This window comes from Martes martes, assembly GCF_963455335.1.
Source record: "Martes martes genome assembly, chromosome: 7".
Classification (NCBI taxonomy): Eukaryota; Metazoa; Chordata; class Mammalia; order Carnivora; family Mustelidae; genus Martes; species Martes martes.
In genome coordinates, this window is record NC_137894.1 from 120,434,008 (window position 1) to 120,458,947 (window position 24,940).

Genomic DNA, 24,940 nt, shown 5'->3' on the forward strand with positions numbered 1-24,940 from the left:
CTCCAGAACTATGAGAAAATACATTTCTACTATTTAAGCCGTGCACTCTGTACCATCTTGTTATGGCAACACAAGGTGACTAGTACAGGAGATGTATCAAGAATCTGGTCTTTGAATTAAAGATCTGCTCTATTCTGAGCCACAGTGGCTGGTATGACCTCTGGAGTTCACAGAGGTCAGAGCCAGAGGTATAACATGCAAGTTCTCTGCTGATAGGTGGTATTTGTGTGGATTAACACACTATTTAATCTGGTAGATAGAATGAGATCTCTAGGGGTGAGAGAAGGAAGAAAAGAGCCCAGCATGGATATGTGGGAGCTCCAACATTCAGAGGTTGGAGAAAAAAATGGAAAACCAAGAGAAAAAAATATATATATATATCCGTGAGGTGGCTGGTGAGAGAAAAGGATAACAGGATTGCAGAGCAGAAACCTGGCATGGGGTAGGAGTGGGAAAAAGTGAGGAGGAAGGGCAGAGACAGGACAGGAAGTTCGGATACAGAAGGAAGACTCCAGAGAGCCTCTTACTGCAATCAGACTGCTTTCTCAAATCCCCCATCAAAAAGAAATTTTGAGCTATAACTGTGAGTGGAAGTAATTACGAATACGTACTTTCTTTCAGTTCAACCCAGAACTAAGTTGAAACCACATTGTTTTTGTAATAAATAGATAAGGCCATTTCTACAATACTGTGTCACTATCTGTAATTTAACCATGTGAAATTAATTCACCAAACTCCAAATGTCAAAATTAACGATTAAACATAGAGTGCATCCCAGGGTTATCATCAAAATAGTTAACTAGTCTGACAATCTGTAAAACAATTAAATAAATAAACAACCAAAAAAACAAAACCAAAAAACCATGACTGTAAAACCACTCCAATTAGCTTGACTATATCTCAGCCAAGGAGACAGCTTTTAATTAACTGATTGTTTTGCTTTTAATTAAATAGCCAGGCCACCTGAAGAATTACTTGGAAAATTATTGTATCTATATTTTCAGCACAATCTTGTTTCCGAACTCTAGATCTATATCCCCAGATTCTGTTGGATTATCTCCATCTGGATGACTGATGGCAAGACATAAACACAACCCTGATCAAGCAATGTATGTCATGCCTTCCAGTGTATCTTACATTATTAACAAATCCATTTCCACCTGTATTCACTCACGATTATAGCTGCTGGAAAAGGGTCAGGATGAACACCTGCTCAGGAATGATGAGGATCCGATGCTACAGGGGCGTTCCCTTCCCCGGACTAGTAGAAAATGCATAACTGCCTTGCTTTCCTTGGGGTATGAAAAAAAGAAGGGTAATCGTAAGAGAAGAGCCTGGAAAGGCCTCTGTTTCTCCCACACTCTGGGTTATAAAAATGAAGAACTTGAGGACATTATAGAATGATTCTCCAGAGAAAGCCTCAGAAAGGAGCTCAGTATTTGGCTGGGATCTAGAGAAAATGCCTCAGAGGAACAGGTATATAGCATGTGTAGGAGAACAAGTCTGGATGGAGGGCTGGGTGACACGGCCGGGGCCCATGATCAACACAGGATGCACGGGACAACAGAAATTGCCACCTGTCTTGCTGATGGAACCAAAAATGCTGAGAGGGCAGCTGAACCATCAAAGCCTGCATCGGAAAAGAGAGAACATGGTGAATTCAAACATTGGTAACCATGGATAATCGCAGATAGCAGCCAGAGAGAGTGTCATCTGAGGTCGCACACAAGGGAGGATGACACCCGTCACACCTCAGTAGATTCAACCCGTCATCCTCTGGCAATGCCACTGATACTCAGAGACCCCTAGGACACGATACCTCCCACTCCTTCTCAAATAGCAAAATGACATCTTTCTGGAAGCACAAAAGAGAATATACAAGATAGTGAGCATTGACCAGAAAAAAGGTAGAGCTTCTTGAAATAGACTTTTTATTCTGCTCTAATCATTTATTTCCATGAACTGGCAATTTAAAGTTCCAGTCACCCCTTGAGACTTGGTGAGTGAGGGCTTAGGAGTAAAGTTACATCACTTGTAGAAAATAAATAACCATATTATTCTGCAAAGTTGAATATATTTTCACTATAACGTCACTGAAGAGAAACTTAGCTCTCCAAGATAAAATGTTCTATATATCACTGGCATGCCCCCTTCTTTTTCCTGACTTCCAAGTTGTCATCAATCACTTCCAATTAGACATCTGGCTCCTGAAATATGCATCTTACTTCCCTTTTTCTGGAACACCATAACATTCTTTTCACTGTTCTTCCACTATCTTCCCATTCATAATCATCTCCCAAATATTGACAAGGCATTATTATTTTTATTACATCGATGACTTCCTTAAATGTGTCTCTTAGTTGCTTATTGTGTGAGCATCAATTTTCACCTGTTTCTGTGGATACCTAAAGAGTGGCTCTCAGAATATGGCTCCCTACTTGCAGCATTAGCATTCCAGGGACAACTTAGGGACAACTTCGAGTGTACATTCCTGGTTCTCACCAGAGACCAACTGAGAATCTGAAACTCTGGGGGTGAGGTGCAGGAGTCTGTCTTCTAACAAGCCTTCCAGGTAGTACTGATGCACATGTACTTTGAGGAACCATGGAAGTCACTCAGGAGTGACATTGGCTTGTGATGGAGTCCTGTCAGGAGGCTGTGGGCAAGGAGAGAAAGACTCGACATCTGCCAGCTCTGCTCCAGACAAGGACAATCTGTTGCCAATTTTCTTGCAAGAACTTCCACCTGATACATCATTCATGTAAGTGTGAGTTTCAGTCAAGATTTTTTCCCCCATGGATGTCCAACTGCTCCGTCACAATTTATTGAAAAAACCATCTACTCCATTGAATTGATTTTGTACCTTTGTCGGAAATCAGCTGGTCAATCCTATCTGGGTCTATTCATGAGTCCTCTTCAATTTGATTGGTCTAAGCACCAATCCCTCCACCATTACCACAGTCTTGGTTACTATGAGAATGCAGCAGTGCTTAATATTGCTTGGAACAAATATTCCATTCCAAGTCTTTTGCAAGGTTGTTCTAGTTGCTCTGGTGGCCATGCCTTTCCTTATGCATTTGAGAATGTTTGACTATGTCTATGAAAATCTTGTTAGGGTTTTGACGGGAATTGCATTAAACCTATAGATAAATTTGGAAAAAAAAAAAAATTGACATCTCTACCAGAAGAGTCTTTCCATCCATGAGTATAACTTGTTCTTCTATTTATTTAGTTAGCTCTTTTTTGTTCTCTCTCTTTGGTATTTTATGATTTTAAGCATACATATTTCATACATATTTTGTTAAATTTATATGTAAGGTATGTCATTTCTCTGGAATGACTGTATATGACATTTTGTTTTAAATTTTGGTTTCCACATATTCATTGTTAGCATATAGAAATGTGATTGATTTTTGCTTGTTGATTGCGTATCCTGAAACCTGGCTGAACTCACTTATTAGTTCTTAGAGTTTTTGTTTTATTTTGTTTTGTTTTATAAACTCCTCAGACTAATATATTATCTGAAAAAAGAATTTTAACATTCTTCAAAACACTTAAGTCTCATGACAACACACTCCCATTTACCTTTCCAGCTTCATTCCCAATCATTGTTTTCAACTGACATACTTTCCCAGTGTTTCTTGGGGAAAAAAAACCAAAAAAAAAAGTTAAATTGATTGAGGACCTCCCACGTCATCATCTGGGATGGTTTAAAAATCTAGTTTCCCAAAACTCACCCTAAAGTCTGTGGAGTCAGCCTGAAAGTTTGCACTTTTAACATGATATCCCTGATGATTCTTATATACACATAGGTTTGGGAACAACAGGCTTCTGCGTCAACCAAAAGGAAATTCTCATTTTTCCTGAACTTACCACCCACTTCTAAGGCTTCAAGGCCTCATGGTTCATTACTTCTGATCTTACATAAGATCACCTCAACATTTCTTGCACAAACGCTTCAATTGTATTCAACCTAAAATTCCTCAAGTCTGCTTTGAAGTGTCCCATTACCTTTCTTATTTCTGCACCTGGGAGAAAAATCACCCAATTCTTAATAAAGGTACCATTAAAACTTTATGGTATCTGCCTTTATATGGGCCCTGAAAACTGCACAGACATCCTCCATGTGCACTTGGTCAATTGCTTGTCCATATTCATACAGCGATTATCTCAATTATGTATCTGTTTATTCAAAGGCCCCTTCTCTTCCCCATATCATAGTAGATGACCTAGTTTCCTAATCTGTGGGGGAGGAGGGTCCCGAGTGTCTCACTTTTTCATCTATTCTTGTCTTTGTCCATACACTGTTCAAAGACAATTCCATCACCTTCCTTCTAGTATGTATAACTCATCTTAACTCAACTTCTATCAAATACCCACTTTCTCAAGAGAGTTACTTACTGCTCTCCATTGGATCATTCCCCTAGGAATATAGTTCTACTTGAGATCTCTTACCAATGAAACAAGAACAGAAATAAAATATTCAACAATACTGTTTCTTTTTGGTTATTTCCCTATCATGTACTTTTTCTTCATTTCTTACCTTATCAAAACAGAACCCAATACATGACGTCTTCCCCTCTCTGTTTCCAAGTTGCTGAAAATTGGCTTTGCCCCCATTGCAAATGACTTGATGAAGACTTCAAGGATCTCAAATTCCCAAATTCAATGGATAATATTTTGTTATTAGCTGGCTAGCATATGACAGCATTGAAAACTTTCTCCTTTTTCATCTTCCATTACTCCAGACTCCCCGGAAAACTCCTCTTCATCTTTTATTTTTACCGATCATAAGCTTCCCTTGGCTCCTTACATGTTGAAAGTTTTTAGTGCTCTCTGATCCTTTTCACTCCAAATCTTACCCTGGACACTCCATTGCTTGCCTTCACTTTAATTACCTGTGTTCTTCCAAGTCCTAAATCAACACCTTCATACTCTCTTGAGTTCTTCAACTTTATTCCATCTTCTAAACTGACAGCTCAAGGTGAAAATTCTAAATGTACCTCAAACTCAGCCTGTCCCAAAACAACCTCATTCTCTTGCTTCTTTTACTAGCCTTTTCCCTGTGTTGGTGAATGGACTGCCTGCTTCTCTAGTTGCCCTGTCCCAATCCAAGGAATGGTTTCAACTCCACATCTCTCTTTTTCCTATAGTCAGCTAGCCACTAAACCCTGCCATTAATAACGGCTACCTCTCTTTGTCCTCAAATCTGGTTCCCTTCTCCATGATCAAGGATACTGCCATGGTCCATTATTTAATCAAGTCTCACTTGAGCCACAGAAACAATCCTATAATTTTACTCCCTTTCTCAAGTTTAATTTACTTGAAGCCATTCTCTTTCTGCACCATAGCCTGGACAGAATTTCAGATATACAAATCTCTGCTCAGCTCAGAATTTTTTTAGTTCTCCCTTATCCTTTCTGGCCTTAGTAAGACACAAAAGACTTTTTATGACCTGACTTCTACTGCATTTCCTCTATAAGCACTCTGAATCTAACTTTACTTAATCCTTTTTTCCATCTCACAATCTAAATTTCCCAATTTATCTGTTTATTTTCTAGGAGTCTTGCCTCATTTTTGCCTGAATTTTCTCTTCATCTATAAAGACTGAGTCTTATTAATCTGTTACTAATGAAGCATTCCCTTACTCTCACAGGCAGACTTTGATAGTATTTCTTCTCTTTTTATATAACATTTTATATATTCTTTTATAAGTAGTTATATCAGATTGTTTTGTAATCATTTGTTTAGCTGTTGAGCCACTAAATTGAAAATAATAACTTTCTTAGCACGAAGATTCTGTTGTATTCTACTTTGTTTCCAAACTCTTAGTTAAATAACATGGCCTACAGTAGATACATACTAAATGTTTTTTGAGTAAAGTCTTTGGCCAGTGAGAGAGAGAGATGTCCATAAATTGTCATAACAGAACCAAGAATAACACGTGTTTTATTGAAATGTAAATGGAACATGAATAAATAGAAAAGGAAAAGATCATGACCAGAGGATTTAACTTTGGCATAAAAGGACAGACATTACACAAGCAAGAGAGGGGAGATGTCATTGTAGGAACCAAGTACAAAATGACAAAATGCATGAAGACGCAAAATACAAAACTTACTCAGTAACAACTACAAAGTCTTATTGGCAAGCTTATGTGGTCAATAGAGATATCGGTGTCCTGAGACACAAACAAATAAACAAATGAAAAATGTAAAAGAGAGGTTAAATGTCATTGTGAAAACTTTCTAATGTCATGTTAAGGAATTAAAACAAGAGGCATTCAAGAGCTGTTTAAGCATTTTTGACAGATTGGGTGGGCAAATTTGCTTTACCAAATGTAGGAAATACCAGGGTTTTATACTTTACAAACACTTTAGAGGGGAGGAGGGTGGGAAGAGCCTCCAGTAATCACGTGGACCTGAACAAAGGCAATGAGTGTTAATAAAGAATGAGCATCTGGAATCCTATCGCTGACTTTGGTAGTTGCACATTTTCCAAGGATGTCCCCAAATACAAAAAACTTTGTCTTCATGGACATTCACAAGATGAAAGACTGTCTTGCTATGTGTTACAATAGAGACAATACATACAAAGAAGTCCTGCCCTCATAACAAAGCAAAATGTAATTCTCTATGCATGATTTTAACTTCCTGGATGCTTAGAGATCTTGCCAAACCAGGCAATTCTGATATTGAATTAAATAATCAAGCACAAGGAGAGAAATTAGAAGTCCAACCAGGAAAAACATACTATGTTTTTACAAGAAATGAATATGCATGAAGAATTAACAAAGCAGAGGAAACTGAAAGTTTCTAGTAAAATATTTAGAATGATTACATAACATTTACTAGGCTTTTAAAACCTGGGTGGTATTTATATGTCTAACAGTACATTATTCATAATACCGCAGGCCCAGAAACACTTGATAATACTATAAATAAATTCATACTTGTGTATGTGGATATTCATATTTAGAAATATGATACTTTATACATACACATACACAAATGCAAGAACACATTTAATACAAGCATTCTAGATTTACCCCAAAATGAACCCCAAATGGCCATAGTTTTGTAATGCTTAGACACTATAAATTATGACACATATCAGATAAATAAGACCACACTGAGAAAGAATTCATATTCTTATCTGTTTTGAGACAGATGGAAATCCATGAGCATTATAGATAGGGAGGATTTTGGAGGTCAGGAATCTTGTTATTCTTGCCAACTCTGCTGCTGCTGTAATTCTCTGTCACTATAGTTTGAAAGGAGTAGATGCTTATACTTCCTTTGGAAAACCATCTCCTCTTACAATCTTGGCAGCCCCTGTTTCTAAGCTTATGGTCTGACCCTCATCTTCTCTAAGCTTTTCTGTTATACAGAGTTCTCTTTCAATGCTTAATACCAGTACCACTCACTGGGCACTTAAACAACAATGCAACACAGTCTGTAATTCATCGCTTAATGGATCTTCATGTCATCTTAACCAGGTGGAAAAGTCCTTGATGCACAGACCATGTACTATAGACATTTTTTTTCCTCCATAACACCTAACAATACACTGAGGGAAAATTCATACTACCATATACAAACATGTTGTTGAATTTAATTTATTTATTTAATGATTGTCATGTAGCCTACGGAGAGTCCCCAAAATGTTTTTTTCATAAATTACAGTTCCTATGCATGCTGGATGCTCACTATGCATATCTCTCTTCTAGACCTGATTAGATGTCTGTGCAATGTTTGTGTATCTACCCCCTTACTATCCCCACCCGGCCACTCTTAGAGCAATATACATGATATGTTTGGCTCAAAAGAATCTCTATGCATAGAGAAAGCAAGTGCTGCAAGGCTCACTCTACCTTCTCTGATAAAGCCACTCCTCCATGCAGCTCAGACCAGAAGTTTTTGCTAAGTAATAGTCAGAGAAGGGAGGAAAGACAGAATGAAGATTGTGAGAGATTCATAGATACTGTCAGATTCTCCGCAGAGAACTAATTGGAAAGAAAAAAATTAAAATGAATTGACTAGGAGCTATAATTTTAGAAAACATTCAATAAATCCTTACATTGAGTGATAAGAGAAGAAAAGGCTGGTGAAGTCAGACAGAGGTCAAGCCTCAAACCTAGGTCAGATTCCAGAGAATTCTACCATGAGCAGATGAGTACCTCCTCAGTTGCGGCAGTCCCGTGCAATTGGCTTCTAAATCTGCATTTTCCTCTATTGTACCCCAACTTCTCTGAACTCCTTATACATTGTGGATCAGTCCCATAAAGTCTTTCTATGTATTGACCCTGTCTTGAACACTGTGAATGGTAGTAACAGAATTTCAAAAATCCAAAGAAAAATGACTAACCATATTGTTTGCCTCAGATAGTTTTGCTACAAAGCAGTTGTGAAGGTACCTTAAAAGTTTGTTTTTTTTCTGTTCTTATGTCTCAGAGAACATTTTTGCCCTTGAAGATCGTCATTGTTTCCATTTCCACTCTGCTATGGCCTCTGACAGAATAGCCTTGTGGATTATATCAAAGCATCTCTTACCCTCTGTCATTGTGTGGGTTTTAGCCAACAAGAGGCTAAAGTGAGTGAGTGAGAGGACCTGGGGCCAGCTTCCTCTCTGCTAGGTGACTGATGTCTGGCTGCCTTCCTCACCCAGGCTCTTGTCCTAACAGTGACCTTTCTCCAAATCCCTTGAACTTCTACAGCCATTTGCCCCTGCAGGGCTGTCGTGAGCTCCAGGGTACTCCACGTTCCCATATTGATTTTCCTGAATTATGCCAAAGTCCCTTTTAAATAATCTTTTTACTTAAATTTCATCAAATCACTGGTTTGACTATGCCATCTGCTTCCTGCCAGGATGCCAATTAATATGTTTCACATCCATTTACCAGGAAATCAATGTTTTGAAGAGAGATGAAAAAGACAGGCAGGAAAAGGGCATGGAAACTTTGTGTTCCTGGGTTTTGTCTTAGGAAAATGAAATGTTGCTTTCCATACTTTGCCCCCACCCACAGGTCATGGCTAATATAGCAAGTGCCAATAGATCTCTAATCATTGTAGATAGACAGTGAGCAAATTGTTGTGTCACCTACGGGATTTCAACCTAGAGTAAAAAATGTTGGGAGGGGTGTCCATTTTGGTGTCTTGAGAGAGATTGTCATGTCATCAGTTCATAAGCTGAAGAATGAAGCAAACTTAAGTTTTAGACACATGTGTAGTTGGAATACTGATGTCTGCTTGTGGGATGGTTCCACTTTTTTTTTTTTTTCCTGGGCTCCTGGCCCTCTGTCTAGACAGATAATTTTGATATTAGTATAGCTATTCCCCTCTTCTTCAGAAATATCTGTGCCCCAATTTACACTTATATTTTTTAGCTATTATCCTTTTATGTCATCACCTCACCTAGTTTATTGAGGTGAACATATAGCATATATGTTTATTCTTTGGCTAATTCAAACCTGCCTGTCAATTTTCCTATAACTATCTGTGTTTATAAACAAAGTCTCACATTATTCTATACTTTATGGTCTTACAAGGAGCTGTAGATAAGAGGCAGTTTGCCCTACCTAAAAGCTTTCCCCAAAATCCCTCCCTACTCCTCAAAATCTGTTCTGTAATTCAGATTCTAAATACTCATAATAACAGTTGCTTGAAGGAAAGACCAAGAATCTACCCCTGACTTTATTTATCATATTTTGTTTTAAAAATGACCAAATGCAAGTTGGCATAGGGTAGAATATTATTTTGAAAGTAATTTATTTATAGTCTTAAGCTTATATCATCTGTCATGATGCTAGAGCTATATTGATATTTTTCTCTTCAAGAATAGTTTGAAAGCATTTCTAACCATAATCATGCATTGTATACATATTCAAAGCTTGTGTAGATGGCATGAAAATAAGTGAAAACCCAGAATTATTTTTCACCTTCATCAAATAGTATGATCATTAGAGGGAAATGGTTATTAGCTTCAGAGGATATCTCCAGACTTCTCTATACTTGTCCCCAGAAAAGAGGAGGAGGCATTTTCAGATTTGTTTCTTTATAGGAGCATGAGTATCTCTTTCAGATCTCCAGAAACGATGTCTAATTTGACTATTCTACATTTTAATAGTGGATATGTAATCACTTAAATGTGCATCAAGTGGATTCAAAAACAACTAGCAAAGATAGTAATTCAGCAAAATTGGGATAATATTAGAAAAAGAAACGTAAAAATGTTTTGAGATCTTCACATAGGCTCATACCAACCATTATTATTACCCTCAGACACAACACTTGAATATCTCTGAGAAACATTGGCTTCAGTGTCTTATATTCCACGTCAGTTTTATTTTACATATTGAACAATTTAAAGTGCTGATAAATAATACAAGGCAAACCTCTATTCTTTAGAAGAACTTTAAAAGAAGAACTGGGGCTCTATTTAGAAATTATTCAATAATAAAACACTGTAAGTGGTTGGGTCATTAAATCTAGTTTGAAAGCCTAGATACAGGGGAAGAAACGTGCAGCGGCTGGCCCGTTCCGCTGACGCATCCACAAAACCTTCTAACACAGAAGGAGCAGGAACAGGAATCTGTTCTTTAAACTAGAATCCAGGTGGTAACTAGTGAATGTGTGGCTCTTACTGACAATGCGTATTTTCCATCTACAAAGGTCATGTGGTCGTGGAGCAGGCAACGCACAATGAAAATGCCTTAGGGCAAAATGCTCAGGGCTGTTCCTTTAAAAAGGACTCAGAATAGTATGAGAGCTTGTCTTTTCCTAGGGATGTAGACAATTCTGTCTCTGCTAATATTTGGAAACATAATTAAATAGAAAAACACATCATCGGATATATTGGAGGATTGGACAAAGTACACAATGGATGGAATTGTACGTTGATGAAATATAATCCAATAGACATGTCACTATGTTATTAAGGATCGTGACTCAACTTAGAGCTGGGAGACTTTCTGTAGTGGTTCAGAAGCAATAAATAAACCCAGAGTATCCTCGAGAGAGAGAAAACCTAAGGGAGGATCTCACGGAATGGCAGATTTTCAGGTCTGAACATGTGTTTCTTTTTCACACATGCTTTACATTCATGTTGGTTGTAGCTCAAGTTCCATTTTCTTTTGAATTTGTAAGACTACTGTTTGTTAAAAGCTCCACGTTCCAGGCTTTGTTATTTATTAATCCCTTCTGATAAGCGCTCATCCAGTACTTTTAGTGTACAGAACCTCAGACAAGCTCACAGTGTTCTGTCTGGACAGACCTTGAAATAGGCCTAACAAGTGTAGTCATGGTCTCTAAAGACTAAGCTCCGTAGTACTTACTTAGGTGAAAAGAAAATGCATATTTCTACCATGAGTCAGATCTTAGCCTTAACCCAGTTAGAATACTGGAGGGAAAGATCTTGGATTTACATGGACACATGAGTTTCAGACTGACATCTCCCACATTGTTGAACTTGAACAGATTATTAAAATTACTGAATGACAGCGTTACATCTGTAACTTGTGGGTTTCTAGCAAAATTTTAATGTAATAATTTATACAAAATGCATAGCATAGGAGCTGGCATAAAGGAGATGTCTCACAAATTACATTTGCTTTTTTCTAGGAAAACACTAATATTTACTACACATAATTATTGCCAGGACTAAATAAACCAATGGATATAGCTTTTAGATTGAATGGTGGGATGTATTGGTAATCTTTTAAAACTTTTATTAGCTATTTTTATTATTTATCAATGTTCCAAGATTACAGCAATATTAATCAAATAATGGGGGATTAAAATATAAGGATGAGAGTAATGACAGCTCAGCAAGTGAATCACTCAAACTAGGTATTTATATATAGAAAAGAAAAATTTGAATTTGTGACTCTTTTGGCTGGTATTATAATCTATTCCCTCGGTAAATAAGTACAGAACTAGTAAGAGAAATATATAAAGATATTTCTTATAAGGAATTGGCTCATGAAATTGTGGAGGTGGATAAATCCCAAGACAGTAGGGTGAGTCAACAAGTTGACGATCCAGGAGAATCAATCATGTAGTTCCTGTCCCAAGGCTAGCAGGCTTAAGACTCAGGAAACACCAAGGTTTTGGCTTAAGTTTGAAAGCAGAAAAAAAATTCAGTGTCTCGGTTTGAAAGCCATAAGGCAGAAAAAATTCACCCTTACTCGGGGGACCATCCATCAGCCTTTCTGTGTTAGTCATGCCTTCAACTGATTAGATGAGGCCCACCCACATTCAGGACAGCAATCTGTTTTACTCACCTTACTGATTTAAATGTTAATCTCAACCACAAACATCCTCATAGCCACAACCAGAACAATGTTTGACAAAGTATCTGGGTACCTTGTGGTCCAGTCAAATTGATGCATAACATTAACCATCACACTCTAGAAATTCCAGTCTGCTTATAGAGACAAGAAATAGTCCTTTAAAAGTTTATATAACCAACACGACATTAATTCACCAACTGAGTAGCACCATCCAAATCTTACAGATAACTCTGATCAGGAATTTACTGAGGTCCCACCATACATCAGACACTGTGAATTGAATCTAATTCACAGATTTACAGATATAGATAGGAAATAAGTGCAATATATACTTTGCATGACATAATAGGGAGCTTGGACTTTGTCTTATGGAAAGTAGCTAAAGGCAGATTTAAACAGAAAAGCAATTTAATCAGATATATTTTTAAGTCATTTTTTTAAGTCATTTCAACCAGAGTGATAGTTAACGTTTTGTGGTTTTTCTAATTTCCCGGACTTCTGAATATGAGAATACCACAGGGCTCGGTCTTTGTCATTTACTCATTACATCTACTCCACTTAATTATTCTGGGCCTTCCTTACCGTGCATAAAAATGGGTTGGCATTTGGGACCTGCATACCGGTACAATCTCTGCCCCGCCTGAGAGATTTGTTCACCTACTCCTTCCCAGATCTCCTTACCATTAATCTTTCAGTCTTGTTCTAAGTTGCTAACCATGGGAAAAATTCATAGTCATCACCTCTGAAGTAGTGTAGATGATACATATCTTAGGCCAAATCTTGATGAAGTGGGAAAACCAGATACTGTCCCCAAAGTCCTGCCCACTGGGAAAATTTTCCTCCACTGCTGTATTACAGGGTCACCCTTAGGCAGAGTTGCATATACTTCTAGCTAGTGTCAGCATATTATGAAGATCCATTTTATAACAAGTCTGATATTTTCCTCCTCCCCTAACTTATAATTGGGAACTCCTGATGAAGTCATACCGTGTAATAAGAGAATAAGAGCAAAGCAGTAAGAACAGATACCATGAGAATCTGACCTCCTGCTCATGGTGTTTGCATTAGCCTTTAAGATCTTCCAAGGTTTGGTTTTCCATAGTATTACCTTTTTTTTTTTTTTTTGAGTTTTGAGTTTTGAGTTTTGGCAGTGAGTAACTCAACTAGTTAAGGTCACTGATCGTCCAACTATCCTATGTGAAGGCATTAATTTCTACTTGGCCCAACACATAAAAATCAAATTTTGCTTTTACAACAGGGAATATTCACTGGCAGTGAAAAGCATCGTCCATCTCCAAAAGTGTAGCTATCTACTCTGTGATTCTCTTAAGAGGGTTTCCCAGAGGTGCCATTCAATATGTCTACATGACACAGACACCTCCCTTACCATGGATACTGCTGAGTTTTAAGAACTGAGTGGCAGGAAAACTTGAACGACAGTCTATATACCTTCTTCAAAACCATTTTTGGTTTTGTTCTGAACTCTACTTGGAACCAGCAGCCTTGAAGATTATACAGTATATGGGTCAGACCCACATAAATGTGTTTCTTTCTTTGTGATGGACAGTGAAGAGTCAACACTTGTTTCTCAGTTTTAAGGTGATACACAGGCTGCATCAGATTCCTAGATGCTTAGAAACTTCACCAATGCAGCAAGCCTCTGAAATCTCTCAAGTATTGTTGTCACTCTCTGACATGCATACAGCTTACTAAGTTACCTAGGGTGCTTGCTACTTCTTGCCCACCCAGTCCAATTAACTTCATATCATTAATATGATGGACCATGTGTCTGTGTCATCAAGATTACCAAGTTCCTCCTTATATACTGTTTGTACGAATATACATCGATATAGCCCTTATGAAAAACAGTAAGGAGGTTCCTCAAAAAATTAAAAATAGAACTGCTAGCAATCTCACTTCTGGGTATATACTTAAAGGAAATAAAAGAGCTATCTTGAAGAAGTATCTGAACTCCCATGTTCACTAAAGCACTACTCACAATCTCACAATAACCAAGATGTGGAGACAGCCCACGTTTTTGCTGATAGATGAATGAATAAAGAAAAAAAGGGTATATAGATACAATGAAATATTATTCAGTTTTTAAAAAGAAGGGAATCTTGCCTTTTGTGACAACATGGACTAACTTGGAAGACATCAGGCATGTAAAATAAGCCAAGCACAGAAAGACAAATACTGCATGACCATCCCTATATGTAGAAACTACAAAAGTTGAACTCACAGAAACAGAGGGTAGAAGAGTGGTTACATGGGACTGGGTGGTGAAGCACGGGGACACATTGGTCAAAAAGGGTACTTCTCGTTATAAGATGAATAAGTTCTAGAAACCTAATGTATAGTATGGTGACTATAGCTAATAATAGCTTATTATTTACTTGAAATTTGCTAACAAAGTAGATCTTAAGTATTCTCACCACCCACACAAAAATTGTAAATAAAAAATGATAGATACGTTAATCATTTCTGTATGCATACAGACACACCAAAACATCATATTGTACATCTTAAATATGTATCATTTTTATTCATCAATCACTCCTCACTAAAACAGAGAGGGAGAAATAAAAAACAAAAAAAGGATCACCAAATTCCCTCTAGATTATATAATGAGAGAGTAGGAGAGCTATCACAACCCAGAGGCAAGAGAGTAAAGGTATATGTGGTCCTTGCCAGTTGAAGACAAACAATTTCTGATTACCTTTGATGGAGATGTGGGGGGGGGGACCTTTCCTAGACCAGTAATTGTATACCAGACACCAAAAGTTTCTGTTTATTTGTTTTAGTCAAGATACCACCTTTGGATTTATAATTGTGAATTACAGCATGACCTGATTATGTCTACAATAATCTGTCATTTTCCATGAGCCATTTAGCTTTTTTACTGACCAAAAATGTGCAAATTAAATAAGGATGATATGGAAATCAAGACTTTTGCATCTCTCAACACTTTGATAAAAGTACTAATTTGCCATTCTTCGGGGACCCTCTATAGCTTTGGGGAGGGGCAAAAGCTGCCATGGGAAGGGAATTTCTAGGGAGTTCTTCATGCCCTTTCTTATTATAAAAGATGACAGCTCAGACAACCATTGTGGAGATTCTTTTAATTACTTAGTATACCTATTCCTACAATACAGTCTGGATCTGGATTATAAAACAAGAGATGGACCCTCGATCCCACTGGAGATATTATGAGATAGACTTATCTAAGTTTCTGGTTATTCACCTGATCTCCAAAATCCTCTGCAGCCAGTGGGCCAGAATAGTACTTTAGGTCTAGTGATGCTATAAATTCAAAGCTACTAAATATCAACAAGAAAGTCTGAACATTTACCTTTTTTTGAGATCCCTGTGACTCTGGAAATGGGCCTGACCAATTTGGGGAGGGCTTAGGGAAACATGCATGGTGTATATCTGTGACCACATTACTGTGTCTTCTTCAAAGGGATAAAGTCTTACCCTCAAGCAATCTGGATCAGTTAACTAGCTTATGTCCTTTGGTAAAGATCATGATCTCCAGTGACAATGGCTCAAGTTTGATTTTTCTGTATCATACCTACAAAATGTCTGCTTCTATGTGTGTCAAGAAGAATTTTAGAAGGCTATTCACCTATTTATGTCTTCAGGACTCTATGACCAATTAACTATCTAGACTATCTAGTCTAGATAGTTAGTCTAGACTAGTCTAGACTAGACTAGACTAGATTAGTCTAATGATCTAGTCTAGTCATTAGACTAGATCCTAATGAGTCTAACACTCTGCTTACCACTTTTACGGGGAACTGTGGCTTATTATGATAATTGTACCCACCTTGTTTCTGATGGAAAACAATGTCTCTGAAACTTCAGTAGAAAGGGGTAGCCAAACTATGGTAATCCAACAAAAATTGAGCCCTGGGAGTGATACCATTATTTGTTCTACGGCTGATGCCTTTCACTGTTCAAACTCTTCTGAAAGCCAAAAGGGCGAAGACACATGTTGATACAGTCTGGAATGCAGAACATAGTGGAGAAGGATGGAGAGTGAGTCTAGAAAAACAAAAGGAAAAGAGTCAGTGTGCCCACTAGAAGGTGAGCTCCATGTTGGCAGTGACATTGTCCATTATCTTCCCTGAGGCATACCCAATACTTCTAACAGTCACATAGTACATGCTACATAAATATTGGTTGAATGGATGGATAAATGGATGTATAGAAGGGTGAACATATTTGAGATTGCAGACGTGTAGCTACATATCAGGAAAAGCACAAATAGACAAGGAAAACACATGAAATACATGGTAAATGACAAATAGATACTTTAATAGTTTATTTCCAATAGATGGTGGCTTCCTGTATTAGCACTGCTTTTAAAGGACAGGCTGAGTTCTGGCTTCTCTAGATAAATAGTGACTCTTTTGAAAGACTACTTGTTACCACTTGGCATTTATGGTAATATTTCAAAATTAAAAGGAATTCTTAATTTTACCCTAAAATATCTGTCTCCAAATTGGTCTGTAGAAATCTGAAATTCTGTTCATATGATGATGACATTAGGCTCAATATACTTTTTCCAAGTTAAAATGATAGATTCCTAGGAAGAGGATGATTACCACCTTAATATAAACAAAATTTTATACCCTTTATCAAGAAAATATTTTATTAGTGAGGACAAAAGGGGAGCACTCTACTACTGCATATCCATTGGGAAACAAAGAAAGAACATATTTTTAATGTTGGGGAACCAATAAGAAAGGACGGACTCCAGATGTAATGATAGAATTTACGGTCTCCAGCAGGAGAAAAAAAAATGGCCATATTATTTCAAACTCTTCCCATCAAAAAGTCAAGTTAATTTCTCAGTCTTTTGATTCCAGGCCTAGGCTTTGGCTTACTCTGTACAATGGGGTATGGGCAATGTGTTGTCACCAAAGGCTTGTGCATTTGAGTCTTGCCTGTTGTTATTGCTGGGAACACTTCAACTCCATAAAAATGAACTTGGGCTAGCCTGCAGGGTGATGAGATATACACGACCTTGTCCCATGTAACATCAACCCAGTCATCAGACAGATAGGTGAGGTACCCTAGACCAACCACTGTCAGCCTCCAGCTATGTTCTTGAGGCAGTCCTAAATTATTCTACCCCAAAACACTTGATCCAGACCAGAAGAAACACTTAGTCTGTTATGCACATTTTTTTCTTCTATTAGCAGAGATTTTTCCCCTGGATAAAAAGAAATAATGCCTACATATTTGGAGTGACAAGAATACAAGAATACATAGTGCTAAGGAGATTTACTTGAGGTGCCATAACTCTGACTTTTGTCCTTTTCATACTCTGCTTTACCTCCTCTTCACCATTTCTCACTCTTCCCATGGGATTCCAAATCGGTATTGGATTTGTTGTAGGCAGAGCCGATCATATACTTGCTGTGGGTGAAGGATTCTCCTTGTCACTAAGAGACACTTTAAGATCATTTGTCAACTTCTGCCACAGGACCTTCATTCTTGTTCAAGTTGCAAATTCTCTAAGCTGAGGTCATATTTTAAAGTGCTTTCTGTCACTTTTACTTCTCCTGAGAAGAAATTTTGGCTTCATCCTCAAGAAGAGATTTTGATAGAGAAACAGCATGAGATTAATGGATTCCTAAAGGTAAAAAGTGACAGCATAACTGATTAGAAAAAGGACACATGTTGGGGAAGAAAGAGAACTCTAAAGTAGTCCAACTACTCTAAATTTTGCAAACTGTGAACTATGATCATATGTGTCTACCACATACTGTCAACATTTCCTATAACTGAGTCCTTTGTAAAACTTCTATATATCAAAATCTACCTTTCTCCCTCTCCTTTCCTAAGACAACACCCAAATAATTTCCAAGAACCTAAATATACCAGATACTAAATGTAAAACAAGCAATACATATTAGAACCGCTTTAAATTAGTGCAGTACTTTTTCTGATGTAGCCCTAATTCAGTGTTAGTGGACAATCACTAACACTATTATTGTCCACTAACTAGTGGACAATAATAATCACATTATTATTGTATCACATCATATTATACACTGTTATACACTATTATACACAACTATGTCATATGCACTATTATATGTAGTAATCATGCCATAAGCTTATAGTTTAATTTCCCTCTTCCTTTATCTTCCCTCAGACTTCCATAATTATCAAACTCACACTTTAAGCAGTAAATATGGTTATAGTGTGATATACATTTTATTGTTAGCATTAAAGGCAATTATTATCTTTGAGCAGTGTTATTTTGTTATAGGAGTGAGTTCCATATGAGAATGATGGAACACTTTTAAAGTTATAAGAAAGACAGCTACCAAAACAATGTATCATTTACAAAATGCAATTTGAGCTTGCCCTTTGCCCTGTTACAATTCAAGAAAATGTGATACTTTTTGAAATTAAAAGGCAATATCAGAAGGCAAATGAAATAGAGTGATTGATATTTCTCAGGCACATAGCACCTTCTATCCCAAAAAGCTTTACACCATAATAATTTGCATTCCATAGTACCTTTTTTGTGAGATTCTTCAAAGCCTATTACATTAATATGAATTTGACTATGATGCATTCCCTTGAAGTAGGGATTTATTCTTCATATCCCTGTTTTACACATAAGCACATCAGGTGCTTTGCTGAAGGCTACACAGCAACTTAAGTCACTTAGGAAATTGATCCTAGAAATCCTAATTTCCTATCTCTTGTTCCAGTACCTTGACAAAACCATTTTCCAAATAGAGTAGCATATTACTCTTCAGTTAAATAGCAAATTAAAGACATGCTGTCTCATGTAATCTTGTAAATAGGCTTTAAAAACCACCAGTACTCCTGAGAGGTTTACCATCTGGTTCCCATGGTAGCAAAAAAGAAATGGAGCTGAGAGCAGAAGAGACATCGGATTGTAATCAGAGGTGGGTTTCTGCACAGACTAGAACAACTGGTTTACAATCTCCAGACTATCTTTGCAATAGAGAAGTCAATTTCACCCACAGCCCTGCTGGAGAACACCAGACTTAGCAGAAAAGAAAACAAGGCTTGAACTGATCTGTGGTAAACACATTTGGAATGAAGTACTTAAAACCTGCAGTGACCAACCTCCAAGGTGGCTCCCAACAAGCCTTGCTTCTTAGCATTCATTCTCTTGTGATTGTCCACTAGCACTGAATTAGGGCTACATCAGAAAAAGTACTGCAGTTTCCACCTTGGTCTCTAGAATGACTCCTTTAGGGAAGCCAGCCACCATGACATGAGAACACTTAAGCAGCCCCAAGTTTCATGTGGAAAGGAACTGAGACTTTTGTAAACAACCAGCACCAATTTTCCAGGCATGTAAGTGGGCCGTCTCACAAGTGGGATGCCCTGACCTCAATCAAGCTTTCAGATCACTGCAGCCCAGTGAACTACCCGTTCATGAAAGACTCAATGCCAGAACTTGCCAACCAAGCTGCTCCCAAAACCCAAAATCCTGACCTATAAAAACTGTGAGACATGTGCGAGATAATTAATGATTATTTACTTAGCCACAAACTTCTGGGGGGATTTGATACATACTACTGTATAACTAATATATAATCAAACAGTTGATGAGTCTGAGAAAAGTAAGTAGTTAAATTAGTTTTTTTTAATTCAACAACTATTTAATAAACATCTACTTAATTCAACAACTATTTAATAAACATCTACTTTCTATCAGGTACCATAGAAAAGACCCAGGTGGGTAACCATCAATCTTGAGGACAAGCCATTTTCTGCCACTTAGAAAAAGAAACTAAGGTAAATAATCCATCGAAAACCATGTGAGCTTCAAAAGATAAAAGATATTCATTATGAGATTGCATGAAATCCCTTAAGATTTTGCAATGGCTTTCTATACAGCATTTTTGAGTTAAAATTAAACCCTGTGCCACATCTGGGCTCTTAACTAAGCCTCCCCTGCTGCTTCTCCAAATATTCGGAACTTCAGTGTCTTGAACATGCTAAGCTCTTTATTCTCTAGAGCTTTAACTGATGCTCTTCCTTCAGCCTCATCTACCTCCATTCCCCCAGCCCTGGCCTTGGTCATATCCTTTACGTCATTAACTTTTTCAGCTCTCAGCTTAAATGTCACCCCCTTTACGAGCCTTTTTTGGAGTACTATTTGTAACCAACCCACCATCACTGCATTTACACATACAGACACAGGAGCACACATTTTTATTATTATACGATCCCTACTGGTTTCCCTTAAATCACCAGTCCAATTTGTAAGACAGAATCTGTTTCCGTTTCCTTTACCGCTTTTTATACACCCATTAGTCTACGTCTTCATACATTAGATACTTAATAAATACTTTTGAAAGAATAATTAAAAAAAAACAAAAACAAAACAATAAACATGACTATGAACATTGAAAGTCTTGTTAGATCACTTTAAGGAAGACTTCCTGGAAGCAGGGGCATTTAAGTGAGACTTACTGATTGCTTTAGGTTTCAGAAAGCTAGCATATGTCATAGAGATCATTCTAAGGGAATCATTGTACATGGAGAAGGACTAGAAAGACCAGTAACGGGTTTTCAGAGAGTTGTGTTTATTCTTTGTAGCCAGCCTTCATTCTTCTCAGAGTAAACATTAGACTTTATGCTTCTATATACACAGTATGGCCTGGTGGATTTTGTAGGGAAGAATGGCAGTACAACCACTGCTAACTTGTGTGGTTATGAAGTGAATCGCTCTTATTGATTCAAAATTCAAAAATGAAATGAGGGAGTCATGCTCTATCAGCTGTGATTCTGAGGTGAGCGTATGGGAGGAATGGAGTGGGTTTCTAAAAATGATCTGCAGTACTATGTTTACCTTCTTGCTCCATTCAGGTAGATTGTCAATGTTTGGGGCAATGATGCGAAGCCTGCAAAATTTATTGAGATACTATTAAGAACTCCTAGACACAGATCACTTTAAGCAAAATGTTTAAGACTAAGATATGAATATGAAATTCTGTCCAATTAAAAATCAAACTACAATATAAAAATATAAGGAATTTAACTCTCAACTGCTTTATGAAGACAGAATCACAGATGCTATGAGTTTAAGTTAAGAGCATCTTTTCCACATCGTTCCCAACCTAAAAACAGTTTGGTTTTGCAAAATGCCACAACAAAAGTTCCAGCTCCTCTCTATGTATGCAAAAGGACAAGTTAAAGGAAAAAAAAATATGCATATTTAAGGAGACTAGCTAATCATCAGGTACCACCTTGTGTGGAGTGTACCTTGGGTGGAGAATCTGATCAATGAAGTTGTCCATATTTAGGCATATATGTGACCAAACCTACCATTTTATTTTATTATTTTTTATTAACTTATAATGTATTATTTGTTTCAGGGGTACAGGTCTGTGACTCATCAGTCTTATACAATTCACAGCACTCACCATAGCCCATACCCTCCTCAACGTCCAACACCCAGCCACCCTATACCTCCCCACTACTGCCCAGCAACCCTCAGTTTGTTTCCTGAGACTGAGTCTCTTATGGTTTGCCTCCCTCTCTGGTTTTGTCTTATTTCATTTTTCCCTCCCTTCCTCTGTGATCCCCTGTCTTGTTTCTCAAATTCCTCATATCAGTGAGATCATATGAAAATTGTCTTTCTCTGACTGATTTATTTTGCTCAGCATAATACCCTCTAGTCATACCATCCATGTCATTGCAAGATTTGGGTTTTTTGATGGTTGCATGATATTCCATTATATGTATGTGTGTGTATATATATCCACATACATACACATATATACACATACATATACATATATATTCACATCCTCTTTATCCATTCATCTATTGATGGACATCTAGGCTCTTTTGATAGTTTGGCTATTGTGGACATTGCTGCTATAAACATTGGGATGCATGTGCCCCTTTGGACCACTACATTTGTGTCTTTGGGGTAAATACCCAGTAGTGCAATTACTGGGCCATAGGGTAGCTCTACTTTTAACTTTTTGAGGAATCTTCATACTGTTTTCCAGAGTGGCTGCACCAGCTTGCATTCCCACCAACAGTGTAGGAGGGTTCCCCTTTCAGTGCATCCTTGCCAACACCTGGCGTTTCCTGACTTGTTCATTTTAACCATTCTGACTGGTGTGAGGTGGTATCTCACTGTGGTTTTGATTTGTATTTTCCTGATGTCAAATGATGTTGAGCACTTTTTTATGTGTAAAGCTACCATTTTAACTGAGAAGGCCAATTATGGGGATCTTAGGCCTGATTTAAGAAATCACAGATCACATGGTTCTTATTCATTCTTTTATTAATGTAGTGTATCACACTGACTGATTTACAAATATTGAACCACCCTTGTAACCCAAGACTAAATCCCACTTGGTCATGGTGAATGATTTTTTTAATGTTTTGTTGGATCTGGTTTGCTAGGATTGTATTGAAAATTTTTACATCCATGTTCATCAAGGATATTGGCCTGTAGTACTTTTTTTTTAGAGAGTCTTTATCTGGTTTTGGTATCAGAGTGATGTCGGCCCCATAGAATGAGGAAGTTTTCCTTCCTTTTCTATTTATTTAAATAGTTTGAGAAGAATAGGTGTTAACTCTTCTTTAAATGTTTGGTAAAATTCACTTGTGAAGCCATCTGGTCCTGGGCATTTGTTTGTTCAGAGTCTTTTGATTATTGATTTAATTTCTTTGCTGGTTATCAGTCTGTTCAAGGTTTCTTTTTCTTCCTGTTTCAGTTTGGGTAGTTTATATGTTTATAGGAATATTTCCATTTTTTCCAGGTTGTCCAATTTGTTGTCATATAGTTTTCATAATATTCTTTTATGGTTGTCTGTATTTCTGTGGTGTTGATTGTTAATTCTCCTCTATCATTGGTGATTTTATTTATTTGGGTCTTTTCTCTTTTTAATAAGTCTAGTTAGAGGTTTATCAATTTTATTATTTTATTATTTTTTTTCAAACAACCAGTAGTGCAATTACTACTTATTTCATTGATCTGTTGTGGGTTTTTTTGTTTGTTTTGTTTTGTTTTGTTTTAGTTTCTGTATCATTTCTTTCTTCTCTAATCTTTATTATTTCCTCCCTTCTGCAGGCTTTAGGCTTCATTTGTTGTTCTTTTTCTAGCTCCTTTAGGAATAAGGTTAAGTTGTTTACTGAGATTTCTCTTGCTTTTTGAAGTAGGCCCATATTGTTACATACTTCTCTCTTAGGGCCACCTCTGCTGCATCCCAAAGGTTTAGGATGATTGTGTTTTCATTTTCATTTCTTTCCACATATTTTTTAATTTCTCCTTTGATTTCCTGGTTGATCCATTCATTGTTTAGTAGCATCTTGTTTAACCTCCATGGATTGTGATTGACTTTAGTTTCATCATGTGTTCAGAAAAGGTGCATTGTATAATTTCAATCTTTTTGTATTTGTTGAAGCCTGTTTTGTGATATAATATGTAATCTACTCAGGATAATGTTCCATGTGCTCTTGAAATAATGTGTATTCTGCTGTTTTAGGATGGAATGTTCTGAATGTATTGGTTAAGAACTATATAATCATTCCAGTAGATGCAGAAAAAGCATTTGGCAAAGTACAACATCCATCCATGATAAAAATCCCCAATAAAGTAGGATTAGAGATAATATACCTCAATATAATAAAGCCCAAATATGAAAAACTACAGTTAATATCATCTTCAATGGGGGGAAAAAAAAACTGAGAGCTTTTCTTCTATGGTCAGGAACAAGACAAGGGTGTCCACTCTCACCTTGCTACTTAACACACTACTGAAAGTCCTTGTCACAGCAATCATAAAGCAAAAAGAAATGAAAAACATCCAAATTGACAAGGAAGAAGTTAAAATTTCACTATTTACAGATGGCATGATACTGTATACAGAGAAACTTGAAAGGCTGTAAAAAAAATCTGCTAGAACTAATACATTAATTCAGTAAAGTTGCAGGATACAAAATCAATGTACAGAAATCTGTTGCATTTTTGTATGAAAAAAATTGTATTCTCTTCCTAGAAAGAGAAGTTAAAGAACCAACCCCATTTACAATTGCACCAAAAACAGTAAGAATTTTAAAAATCATGGAGGAGAACATAGGCACTAACCTCTTTGACATTAGCCGTAGCAACTTCTTTCTAGATACGTCTCCTGAAGCAAGGGGAACAAAAGCAAAAATAAACTATAGGGACTTCATCAAAATAAAAAGCTTCTTCCAGTGAAGTAAACAGTCAACAAGACTAAAATGCAACCTACAGAATGGAAGGTATTTGCAAATGACATATTTGATAAAGGGTTAGTATCAAAAATACATAAAGAACTTATATGGAGTACCTGGGTGGCTCAATTGGTTGAGCTGGTTTCAGCTCAGATTATGATCTCATGGGTCATGAGATAGAGCCCTGCACCTGCTCCACACTCACCGGGGGTCTGCTTGAAGATTCTCTTCCTCTGCCCCTCCCTCCACTTGCACTCTCTCTATATAAAATAAATAAATAAATCTTTAAATATATACACCTATATTTTTATATATACAAGCAACTTATAAAATTCAACACTCAAAGAGTGAATAATCTAATTAAAAAATGGGTTGAACACTTTGGAAAACAGTGTGGAGTTTCCTTAAGAAATTAAAAATAGAA